Source organism: Cupressus sempervirens, chromosome 7, assembly GCF_028749045.1.
Source record: "Cupressus sempervirens isolate cs-2001-9-10 chromosome 7, ASM2874904v1, whole genome shotgun sequence".
Classification (NCBI taxonomy): domain Eukaryota; kingdom Viridiplantae; phylum Streptophyta; class Pinopsida; order Cupressales; family Cupressaceae; genus Cupressus; species Cupressus sempervirens.
The window spans coordinates 923,197,124-923,207,871 of record NC_143124.1 but is presented as its reverse complement, the minus strand read 5'-3'; the positions used below and the strand labels follow the sequence as shown (position 1 = coordinate 923,207,871).

The following is a 10,748-nucleotide window of genomic DNA, read 5'->3' as shown; positions in this document are numbered from 1 at the left end:
CAACCTTACTAAATGTTCTCCAACTTGGGGATTTTTACAATTCGGGGGAATTTGCATCATCTAAGTAATTTAAATTGATGGACATGGCTTTAGGTCATGCGAATTACCCCGAATTGTAAAAATCCCTAAGTTGGAGAACATTTGGAAGTTTCTGTGAATTTTTTATTACTGCTTCTTTCTAACTCTTATAGATAATCTTCCTATAATGGTAATAGAGAATACAATTTCAATATTATCTTCCTATAAATTCAAATACTTATTCTTATAGATAATCTTAATAGATTGACTGGTCACTAATTCTCATGGATAATCTTAATAGATTGACTTGGTCATTTTGGCTTGGATTTGCTTGGAAAAAATCGAATTCCTTACACAAAGAGGAGCCATTATAGCCATTATTTCAGATTCAATGCTTCTTATTTGATACGTTGAATAGCAAGCCAACTGGAATATGATTTGTTCAAAATATTAGTTGTTGATGCCGCCTTGTAGTTGTGAAAAGGGAGCATTGAATCTATTCACCACCCACTTTAGAGTAAATCCATTTAACTCAGACTCATCCAATTATACAAAGACACGTACCATTTATGAGGAGGAGGATAAGGATAAGAACATTGAACATATTTAGGTATGTAGTATAATATGATTATGGAGGTCGTCAATTAGAACGTGAAGAATGATAAATGGTTGCATGTAGACATGCAATAAAGCCACGCAGAACGCATGCTAACTTATGCGGACACGTTGAATCCTTTAAGTCGGCATCCGTATAAATCACAATGAATGTTCTACACTTGGTTGAAAACGATTAAAATATGACACCATAACAATAATCTTGAGAATTGAAACTTTGACATTTGCTTTCCTATAAATATCTCTCTTCTTTTGCTTGTGAAAAGAGGCATAAGTTTTTTAACATTTGAAGAAAACCATTTGGGCTTCTTTTGTTAAATAGAGTGATAATTAATAAGTAATAAGTATTTGAATTAAACATGGAAATGAAACATCACATGGCATGTAACAAATGAAGGAATATGAAGAGATACTCGTTGCCTCTTTCCAAATGCCCACTTGGAGAAGCCCATAGTCACTCTTTTGTACTTGTCACTTGTCTTTTACCATCGCATTTGAGGCATCTCATATGGAAACAACATTAATTAAATATTTATGTACACGAGTCACCTTTACCATTGCTACTGGAACCCTTCGTCCTTTATAAATATATTATAAACAATGGTGAGAATACATATTATAATTTTTTTTCATATACACCCAAGTGCAGAAGGATACTATCCAATGATGTTATAATAATGCATTGTTACATAGGATTTTTAAGGTAGATGATATCTTAATCCTAACATTCTCCCACTTGATATTATACATTGCAAATACACCTATAGTAATCACCAACAAGGGAGAAACATCCCTTCAAGCAAAAAAATCCTCACATCATGTCACCATGATTAAACAAGGAACATGCCAAATTGTAGCATGCCAATTGTCATTGAAATCTGCACCAATCTTTAGATGAGTACAAGTGTCAAATTCAAATCATAACAAATGGCTCTGAGTAATTGCCTTACTCATAGTAGTTGGACTTGGAATAGCAACTACAACAATTTGCAACTCATCAAGCTAACCATACTTCAATCTATGGTATTCAAAACATCATAGGAAGAACTCCATGTTCTAAACATATCAACCCACAATTAGCCAAAAAGTCCTTGTATGTGACCACAAACAAGGCTATGTAAGGTCTGCAATAGTGCTGAATCAATCTTGTGGGTACAGACAATTCATATTCGAATTATCCTTCTCTAATAAATAGTCTGTACACACCTACAGATTTCATACCTCATGTATCCAAAATAAATACAATGAGGAAACTCATCATCACATTAGTATCTTTCGAACCAAAGTAACAAGGATAACCTACCTACGAACAAACAACATATCCCAAAAACTCCTGCATGGGTAATGTCAAATCTGAAAACATGATCAAACCATTACACAAGTCTGTCTCTTGCAAAAATCATAGAGGATGTGGCTAATCCCTCAATCACATAGTGCAACGATAATCTCTAACTGGTAGTCTTCATAGCTCTCCCAAGTTCTCCACACAAAGAGATCAAGTAACCTCTATATTGCCACCCAAGATTAATGAACAAGTCATGACCACAAACATAGTGATTACCATGGCTTCCCATAAATATCAAATCCAATGTAATGCGAATACAAACATCGGCGAAGAAGAACAAGATTAAAGAAAGAACCTGGAAATCAAACCATATCCTTATACCACACTAGCATGTGCCAAGCTATGTGAAGTAAGATATCTTTAACATCCAAACATGAAAGAATATCAACAGAAGTAAGATATTCTTTAACATCCAAACATGAAAGAATATCAACATCTAACATTCAGATTATGATGAAAACATGGCAGCAGTAGATGTAAGTTCTTGATATTGAAGGTAGATCAAAGAAGCCAAACATTCCCACATTATAGAGAATATGCCCAAAGCAACATACCATTTCTTGTACCTCTCCAAATAAGTCATTAGATATAGATCCATAGCTCAAGATCAAGAAATAAGGAGAACGAAAATTTGTTAAACCATGTATCTTCTTCTTAACAAGTCTTTAGAAATTTGATATTCAAGACTGACCCATATGAGAAGACAACGGTATAAATTGAAGACTGCATTTGATGTTCAAGTGGGCAATACCTTTTAGATCATTCACTCCTTGAGTAGACCAGAAGGGTGCCACAAGATTGTCTTACGCATACACTAGCAAGCAATTGAAGCTTTATAACAAATGCCAATATTTTCTTCAAGTTCATAATGCATTATCTTATGCATACACCACCAAGGAATTAAAGCTTATGAAAAATGCTAGTTTTCTCTTTAAGATAAGATTAGATAAGATAATAGTAGTAATGTCCAAAAAAAGGCCACAAAGGGTTTGTGGGACTGAGAGCTTACAACAAGATAGTTGACAGAAGCAGGAGCACCAAATGGTGCCCGAGAAAAGCAAACAAGAAACAAGATACAAGAAGAGAAGAGAAGTGCCAAGGCAAGGACTGGGAGTCCTTTGTTGACAAAAAGAAATCGGTCACAGAAGGATATGATTGTGGGTGATCATGAGCCCTAATTTGTCTATGTGAGCTACTAGAGGAGTGTCGCTATTGAAAGAAATTGCTATGGAGTCTGACAGACCTGTAGTGACCGGTGGTACTGGATGACCTTTTCACATCCCGAGATGAAGATAAGGGTGAGAAAAAGGCATTAATGAGCTGAGCAAAGGTATGCAAGGAAGGAAGTAGTGACTGTAAAGTACTATCATGGAGCAAGGTGGCCTCTTGAAGGTAAAGTGCAAGACACCACTGCTCAATGTAACTGAAGAAAGCTTAAAGAGAAAAACAGTCATGGAAGAGACAATGAAATCTCCCCTTGATCTCATAGAAGATAGAGCAACAAAAAATATAGTGAGTCTTTGTCTTGATGTCTGCTAGAGTACACAACTGATAGATCTAGTCTTTGCTATCCATATGACAGTCAGTCTAGACACGAAGACGGTGAGAACCAACTTTGAAGGAGCCCAAAGAGATATGTAAGGCATTACAATGTCAAGATAGGTAGCTAGGACGAACAATAATCCCATCACGGATCTCTAGAAAGTGCTCAACATAGAAGGCCATCCTCAGACGTAAACCTCTAGGAGGGTTAGTGATAGTGTATTGTATATAGGTATCAAGTTTGACATGCTCATTCAACTCCTAATAGGGAGGGGGGGAGATGAGTAGGGGCATCCAACGAGAACTAATATGGAGGGAGGCGGTCAATATCAATCCTAATCAAACTTAGTAGAGAGGTTGCTTGAGCATACTAACATTGAGCTCAAGAGTTAGTATCAGAATTCGCAGTCATACCAGAAGAGCAATAGGCCAGGTAGGAGCATATATATCAATCTCTAGTCAAATCTGTAGTAGGCCAGGTAGGAGTATCTATATCTATGTTTTAGTATCATGATGGATTCACATCCCTAACTAGGTGTAGGCTCTTTAGTCTTTTTGTTAAAATATTCATAGCAAGTAACATTTTAGCACACATCTCTATACACCATTTTGGTTGACTTCTATACACGATTTAATGATTATTGAGACAGTTAAGGAGTTGTTTACGCATTTTGTCGGAGCTCATTAGTCCCTATGAAGGTAGTGTAACCAATCAGAAAAATGGACGGATTAAGCGACAAAAGGGAGAAATCTGGATCATTGATTATGATCCAAAACCCTCTCTAGTTGGTTATTTAAGGAGGATACAAACCCTAAATTAGAAGAGAGAGTGAATGAGTGAGTTAAGGAGAGAATGTGTATGCGAAAGGGGCTATGTTTGAATGTTAGAATCATGAACCAGGTAGAGAAACCAAGCAATGAAGTACATAATAGAGTTTATCAGATCAAAGAAAGGATCAGGAATTGGAAAGAGGAGATCTGTAATCAAGCATCAGAGTGCTAACCGAAGGATCAGGTATTGATACATTCTAGCAAGTGAATTAGGGTAATTCTCTTAACAGAGTGGTCCTAACAGACCTGTACACTTAGTTGTAAGTTTAAATCCTTTAATCAAAGTAGACTGAATAAGTCTTGTAAGCTCTTAGCAGGGCAAACCCCTTACCAAGTAGATCATTAGAAGTGATTCATCCACCCCTCAGTATCTTACTAGTTTCACCTAAATCTCACTAGTCTCCATGAGTATCTACCAATAATTCCATGCCAACTTCAAAGGCAACCTGCAAATCTTGAAGCTCAAAGAAAAACAATTAATACCAAAGGAAGATGATAGCAGATCTGGAAGGTAAACTTGGAGAGGGACCCCTGTAGATCACAAAAGCCAAAGGGGAAGATGAGGAGACTGAGGAAGATGAAGAAGATGAATCAGAAGGAAAGGAATTAGTAGTTGCCAAGCCCTAGGCACCAAAACAAAAGACTATTGTAATTGTAGATCCAAAGGTCAAGAGGAATCTAAACAAAGGGGTTACACCTCCCTCCTCTACAGCTCAAAGCAAAGTAACCAGGCAAGGATCTAATGCAACATCTCTTATAGCTATCGAGCCAAAGAAAGGGACTGTAAAGATTACAAAGTTAGTTAAGGGAAAGTCCCCAACAAAGAGGAAACCAATAGCTAAGGGGACTGAGCAAGGTCAGAAGAAGAGACTGAGGAGGAAAATAATAGTAAAGCATGACGATGAAGAGGAAAATGAAGGAGAAAGAACCAAATTTGATGACATGAGAAAATTTTAGATTGTTTCCAGGCAACCTCCTCAAGAATGCAAGAATGGATGTTATGCTGGGTGCAACATGCAGCTCTAGATGTTACAAGGTCCATGACAGAAGGTGGCTACGGTGGCAGTCAGAAGGAAGGGAGTTGGCAGTCAAGTGCCATATGAGACAGGGGACCACCACCACTGTAGAATGAATAGAAACAACTTAGATACAGTGGAAGGTGGGTAACATTTGATATTACTAATTTTCCACCTCCACACCACGACACCTCTAGTTTATAACTTAGGCCTATCGGGGTGCAAAAATAGGCTAAGTTTAAAACCATAGTCTACTGAGCAGGAGGGGAGATGACATCTCCAATCACTTGAAGTTAACCATCCTTTGTCAATAGTATCAACAATGTCAATGAACTTTCACATAATAGGGACTCTTAATGACCCCAATAGGGACTCTTAATGACACGAAAAATCATTGTGAAAGATCACCCATCTCTTAATCAAAGATACCAATAGAACAAGATGACCAAGAATAGTGAATGAAACAGAAACTTAATTATGAAGTCCACATAAAAAATAGATTTAACATCTCATAGTAATATGGATATTAAAAACAACCAGAGATCACAGGGAGGTTCCAAGACTTAAACAACAGATTATTGCTAGAATCAATTTGGCTAGCCAATCTGCAAATAAAGTGACCATAGTTTTAGGGACCTAGGTAAGCAACCATGCAAACTTGTAACTGTCTTCATCTAGAACACACTAAATGTCGACTTAACGTAGATCTACATACCATAGATTCTAGTTAATATGTAAAACCTGCAGAACTATCTTTGTAAATCCATGTAATACTCGTTGTTTTGTAAAAATATGCAAATTTACAATTTTATACTCTTTGAACCTATTGTGTTGCTTTCCTAACTTTTATTAGCTGGCGAACTTGTTTCAAATTGTATCCTTTACAAATGTGAACTTGGGCATGAACCTTGTGATGTAGCATAAAATAATGTACCTTTGTGGAAATGTGATGTTCTGCCTCAGTCTAAATTGATGTCATTAATAATTGATGCAAATTAGCTTGAATATTGTGATATTGTTGGGATTTTGATAACTGTCTACCTATGAAAGGAGGTTGGCTTCATAATTAAACCACATTTTTAATTGCATTTTCATCCAGGGGTGTTTATTAACTTTTCTCTTTGCTTGTGAGTGATGGGAAATGTACGTCATCTTTCTAATTGCTTGTTTTATCTCCTTTGTTCAGGAGTTACGTAGGAGACGTTTACAAATTAAGAAGAATTCTTCATGTTTTAAAAAGATGAAAGGTACAGCTGCCAACAAGTTAGCAGTTATCTGGAACCATCCACAAATTAGGCTCATTGCATAATGTATTTCTTTCAGAATATTTTTTTCATTTCTAGTGTTGCAATCTATATGACTTGTAACAATAATTCTGAAGGAAAGACAAATGGAGAGAGGACCAATGTGGTGGGTGAAGCTGGTGGGAAGAAGGATATTATCCAAATAGAGTTTCAACAAAGTATTGTGCTAGAGGAATCATTTCCATGTGGTAGGAATGAGTGTTACAATACAGAAAGCATGGTTAATATTTGTTAGAGATAAATTTGAGTGCAAATCAGAGAGATTTAACTAAAAAAAGAAGATTACTTACTTTTTCATCTTTACTTGTTTTACTTACCTGCTGTAATATTTTATTTAATCACAGAAAGAGAATGCATCATTGCCACGGAAGAAGCAGCACAAGCTACACTGGGGTTATGCTTTTTCCATTGCTTCATATAGCTAGGATTCAGGAATATATTACAAAATGAAAAATGTTTCTTGATAAATCATAAATACTAGGTATATTGATATTTGATAAGAGTTGCAAAAACTGCAAAAAGCATTAGTGAGAAAAAGTTTTAATTATAAAGAGTCCTTATAGGATATTCAATGTAACGGGGGCTAAAGGCAAGAGCTGGAACCAAAGAAACACCTGACCAGTGCACATCTTATAGAAAGGAACCTGGAGGGTATCCTTGTGCCTTACAGAAGTGGTGGAAATATAGACTAGATCCATATGAAATTTAGAATTCAAATGTCTAGTGGAAAACATGTTACTGCCATCTAAGAAGATTGTTACTCTTTCAGTGGCTTGTGGAAATTTTTAAGATAATCCATTAAAACTGGGGAATTGGGTGGCACCAGCATTCAACAAGCCTGTATGATTTAGGCATTTCACTATTGGTATTGCAGAGGGCTATATTCACAAAGCTAGATAATGTGCCTGATGTGGTTACTGTGAGTGTGGGCTGTTTGAATACTGCGGTCAGTGTGCTAGGTGATCCTTATCATATTGAATCACTTTTGTCTTTAGCTGGATGAGGCTTATCCAGACTTGGGATGAAATACACCTCGCCAACTTCTTCTGCACTCTTCTTTAACACCGCTTTTTGAAGTGACTTGTGGTCATGTTTATTATAATTCATTCTATTGCATAATACCATATCTAAGCAACAGGGCTAAATTGAAGTTATGGAGAGGAATGTTGTGAAACAAAAGCCAATATTTGTTTGGATGGTTGACACGTTATTGTTATCACATTGAATGATTTTTATGTCTTTAGTTGGATGATACTTATCTAGCATGTTTGTCTGAAGCAATGGTTGCTTTAGATGAAAGACACCTCAGCAAATTCTTCCCAACCATACTTGCTTGTAAAACTGCATTTTGTAGTGACTTGTGGTCATGTTCATTAGAGTTCATTTTTGCATAATAGTTGGGGGCAAGCCTCTGAACCCCTGTCATCATTAATCAGAAGTAACCTTATATTAATGCAAGGTTGAGACACCATTTTCCTAGCAAATGAGAGAATCATTTCTTCCAGCAAAGGTGTTTCACATCCCTTTCTTTAATTTGTATTCTTTATTGTTTTAAATAATAGTGCTCAGCATGTGGCACCACACATTCATTCACAAGATTCTGTCATTACAAAGCCTTCTTCAAAATTTGTTTTTGTCCCCTAAAAAACTCAATTATATATGGGATCTCATTCTCTTTAAAGGTTGGTTCATTTCTCCCAAAACCTACCTCTAGAATGCTCCTTTTAGGACAAAATTTTTATCTAGTATGGTGTTATTTTTAACCTTTGTCCACAATTATATATAATCTAGTTTTAAATCTACATTGTTTCTACTAAAATTCAAGAAGATTTATTTTACATTCCTCTATTTAATCTACAAAATAGTCATCTTTGCTAAGTGTTCACACTCATAATGCCTAGCCAATTTAAAATAATCAATTCAGAACTTTGGATGTGTGTATCCGGTGCCAAAAAAATCAAAATTTTAAGTAACTTTCACCAGGAGCTTGAAAACATCTAAAAATTGGTGAATATGTGAGAATATATCCATGTTGACTGCTACGAAGATGAGAAACTTCTAAAGCAATCATCTAGGGGAGACAAGTTAGAGAGACCTTATTTGGTGCTATCTGGACGATACAGTAATAGAGCTGCTATCAAGGGGAAACACTTCTAGCAAAGCCATTTACCATATTCTAGACAAATCTATGAAATTTAAATTTTTTATAAAACTATTTTTAGTATTTACAGTCAAAGAAAATTAATTTCTTGAAAACTGTGAGGAGGAATTATGTCTTGAATTCTTTAGAACATTTTCTGAAATTCTTTTATTTAAATTCCCCTCAAAGAATTTTTCTGTAGCCTTCACCAATTCTGAAAATCAATTTTGTTTTTAAAACAACCTATAGTGAGTGAAATCTGCCTAAAGTAGAAAACTCTAATTTCACAAATTTGTTTTTTGGAAAATGCATGATTACCTGCAGACCCGGATGCTCTTGCATCATTTTCTCTTGGTTATGTGAAATTTTCATGAGAAGGTGTACTCCAATGATACAATGAGGTCTGAGTTGGTGCTGGAATGTACTATGAGTCTATGTGCAACTTCATGAGTAGTTCCTAATGCAAGGAACAAGTTGTGTTTAAAAGCCTGCCTTTCGAGAAAAATCTGTTTGAAAGTCCTTAGCCTGTTCATAATGGGCAAGTGCTCGAAACTGTTGGGAAAGACCTTATTACTAAGGTTTGTGATTCTTGCAAGGTTAAGAGGGAATTTAGTATTATGATTGGAGAGTCCTTTATGAGTTTTCTCCTCTGAACAATGAAAGAAAATTCTACTCATGTCTTGCCTTTCTTTAGAGGCCTTTGATAAATTTTTGTTTCATGCCACCTTGACTGACTAGTTTCTGGCCTGCTATTCGGCAGTTGCTCATAGTCATGCTCTTCTGCTGGTTCTAATGTTCTATGCTGGTCTCTGTCTCATTCCTTTCTTCACACCATCTATACTAAATCCCTAGTCAAGGAAGACAATCATCCCATGTCAATAAACATGTTGTATCTTGAATCCTTTTCATATGATGTTATTACATTTCCCATGTCATTCATCTCAGCTGCCATTTCCACTTATTTAATATATCTTTATTTAGCTTCATTGTGTAGACACCTAAATTTGATTACACTATTTTATTAATCCTATTTAGTTATCTAAAAAGGCATTATTAATTAAATTCTTATTTAATTAACCCTTTGCCATCCCTAGTTGATTAATTTAATTAATCATCTATAGTCCTAATTGATAAATCAAATAATCTATTATTTATCAATTAAATCCTTTTCTCCTATCTAATTCCAAAAATCTCCATTTATTAAATAAATCTATTTGATAAATGAAATCCTCAAATTCAAAAACCCCTAACCTATCTCTAATCCTCCATTTAGCCTAATCCACCCCATCCACCCATACTAACCAAGCTTAGCCACTAACTCACCCACCCTCATTAATGCCATCCACTTGCACATCTCTAACATCCCTAAGCTAATCCTAAACCCAAGCCTAATCCACCCCCTAATGTTGTCACATTCCTTAAACAAGTTTAAGACTTTCCTAATCCAAACCAAAGTCTCCCCTCAAAAAACCCAACCACTAAGTCATGAGTGCTCTTACAAAACATAAAGACTCTTACAAGCCCACTCATGACTCTTACACCCATCTTCCACACTCTTCCCTCTTCCACACTCATTCCTCTTACATCCCTCTTACATCCCTCTTACATACTCAACCCCACTCATCATGCCTTTAACCAACCCTTTACCCTACCCTCTCACACTCATCCTCCTTGTGACAAGTTTCACCTTCCCATTGGTGCTAAACAAGCACAATCCATGTGCTCCCCTTTGAGTGCATCTTAGCCCTCCTTAAGCCTTCATCCATCCTTGCATCTAAGCCCTCCATCCCTCTACCCCTTAGCCTATAAATTGAATCCCATCCCAAGCCATTTCATCAACAATCTTTGAGCTAAAGTTACCATGCTATTTTGAGAACCAAAGCCATCAACCATACCCTTATAATGCCAAATTGAGAGCTCACAAAGCTACCAATTTT

The 10,748-nt window shown here is 36.1% G+C and overlaps 1 long non-coding RNA gene across 1 annotated transcript in view; it reads left to right on the top strand.

The window, feature by feature from the left end:
* The window catches only part of LOC149550564 (uncharacterized), an 8,034-nt gene extending 318 nt beyond the window's left edge, over window positions 1-7,716 (top strand). The window contains exons 2-4 of the long non-coding RNA XR_016354532.1: window positions 6,554-6,614; window positions 6,749-6,859; window positions 7,016-7,716. This is a non-coding gene — a long non-coding RNA (uncharacterized LOC149550564). The remainder of the gene's footprint in view (window positions 1-6,553; window positions 6,615-6,748; window positions 6,860-7,015) is intronic.
* The last annotated feature ends 3,032 nt before the right edge of the window (window positions 7,717-10,748 follow it).